The sequence below is a fragment of the Pteropus vampyrus genome, unplaced genomic scaffold (genome assembly GCF_000151845.1).
Source record: "Pteropus vampyrus isolate Shadow unplaced genomic scaffold, Pvam_2.0 Scaffold73, whole genome shotgun sequence".
Lineage (NCBI taxonomy): Eukaryota > Metazoa > Chordata > Mammalia > Chiroptera > Pteropodidae > Pteropus > Pteropus vampyrus.
The window spans coordinates 13161-15623 of NW_011888854.1; positions in this window are offsets into that span (position 1 = coordinate 13161).

A 2463-nucleotide genomic window follows, 5' to 3' on the forward strand; every position below is an offset into this window, starting at 1 on the left:
CCGTTCGCGCGCGGCACCTGCCCGGGACGTGGACCTGGCAGTTGCCGTCTCCTCATCCCTCGTCAGAGAGGAAGAGAGGCGCGGTGTCGCGTGAGCCTGCCGCCCTTCGGACTCGGGGTTCCTGCAGTCGGGCGGTTCCGCTCACGGCGTGCGGAGCGTCGGCTCCCGTTTGACCGCAGTTCCGAAGCGGGGCCGTGCGGGCTCCTAACCGTTCGGCTCTGAGCACGGAGGTCCTCGGAGTCCCGCTGGACGATTGCGATTTGTGCGAACGAGAAACGGTATGTCACGCGTTATCGACTCTCTCCTTCCCGGAGAAGAAACACGTAAATCGATGTATTTTTGTACGTGTCTCCTGCCGGGGAGCTGAAAGTCGAACCCGGGGCTTCACAACAAAATGGAAGAAACCCAACTGGAAAGGCTTCAACGAAGGTCAGGATCCGATGAGGCTGCGGGTAGTAAACCACCCACCGAAGAGAAATGCAGTCGCATACATTTCCAGATGACAGCGCCGGGTATAGAACGGCGGTTATGTATTCACTTTTATGCCTGTCCTATGGCACTGTGGATGAACGCCTTCAGAGAGGAGAGGTGGCTTGGTGTTTTTCCTATCTCATTCGTCTTGGCATCCGTCTTCTCAGATGAGCACCCAACCCGTGAGTCGTATTCGGCAAGTATTTGTTCAACGTTTTGCCTCAGAGTCTGTAGTTTACCTGGAGAGAGTAACACACATCCTTGCTAATCGGCTTATTCGGCGTATCCCTAGAACATTTTCAGTCTAATAACCGAAACCCTAGAGAAATCATGTCATAGCAGCTTAGCAATACGGGGAAGGCAGAGGAATGAAATCTATAGGTCTTGCCACAGGTTTTGCTGTGCCTAAACTGGCGGATGATGCAAGTAGTAAACAGAGGGAAATACTAAAAAGTCCGGGAGAGTTTCGAATCCCCCTCTGCATTCAAAAATGCTTCTGATAGGTCTTTGTAGATTTAAAATCAGAGTCTGTTTGTGGCCGGCTTGCTACGTAGGGTTTTTTTGGGAAAGTATTGGCAGAATGAAGAGTATTTCACTCGGGGAAGATGATCCTTGTAGATGGGAAACCGGCAAGGAGAGGGTTGACGACGTAGGACATATTTCCCGGACTTTCTTGTTTTGGATGAGTGAAATGAAGCGTCTAACTCAAGTGGGGTCTAAGAGGAGTGGAAGACGGAGCACAGCGTGAAAGCTTCAGGCCGAGATGTCGGAGCTTGACACGAGGAACAGTGCGAGGCCCTGGGCTGTGCCGACAAGTCGGGCGGATCTACCTTGGGAAATCGCGTGTCGCCGACCGATGGCGAGTCGTCCCCGAAGCGGGAGATTCTTCCCGGGCCAGCTGCTGGAGGTCCTAACGTAAGCGGCTCAGACAGTTCGGTAGGTTCTCCGTTGCTTTCACCGAAATGAAAGCATCTTCTCTTTCGTTCCCGAGGATGGTATTTCATGGTATCTGCTGGAAGCGAGGGACAAGGCGGTGGTAGTGGTGGGACTCGTCAGCCACGGCGTTATTTGTTCCACTCGGTTTTTATAACGGGGCTCCCCGTGCCGCTCCTTCCCTATCTTCGGGAATGACGGGGGGATCCAATGCCGCCCGTCGGTGTCGGGCGAGGGAGGCTCTGTGTAGGACTAGACCACACACGAGCACGTTCGTATCCTGAGAATGAGTCGCTGCCGACCCAGTGCCCGGAATCGACGAGTACCACAGAGGTCGCGGCGTGCGTGGCTGCGAGAGCAGAACGTGCGTTTCCACCGGGCTGCTATAGTTTTGGACTTGTTAAAATTTTAATTACGGTGACATCGGTTCACGACATCCAGGAAGTTTCGGGTGTGCCGTTTAACGGTAGAGCATATGCAGATACACACGTGCACACAGATGTTGCATTGTGTGTTTGCCACCCATAGGGGTCCGATCTGTGGTGACGGAAAGAAATCTACCTCCCCCTGCCCCCTCAGCCCCTACCCTCGGGGAGCCGCTGGCCTATAGTCCACGTCCACGAGTCTCTGTCCTGGTCCTTTGTCTATGGGATGTCGATCTGAAAGCGACAGAGACAGATAAGCGATATCGTGGGGTTTTCGACTGTCAAGCGAGCAAAACAAACCCGATCATCCCAAGGTCGGTCTGTGCCGTCGCATGGGGCGGCGTGTCTTCTCTCCTTACGGCCGAGCAATAGGTACCGTGAAATACGTAGCGCAGCCTCTTCCGCCAGGCGTCTATCGTGGGACGACGCTTCGGTGGCTTCCGGGTCCCGGCCACCGTGAACGGCGCTGCCATCTTTTCGCGTGTGGGGTTTCAAGCCTTGACTGGGTCTGTGCCCCCGAGGGATTGCTGGATCGCCTGGTCGCTCAAGTCTCAGTCGGTTGGTACGGCCGCTACGGAAAGCGGTGCGGAGGTTCCTCGATTTGCAGTCCCGCCAGCAGGGGACGAGGGTTCCC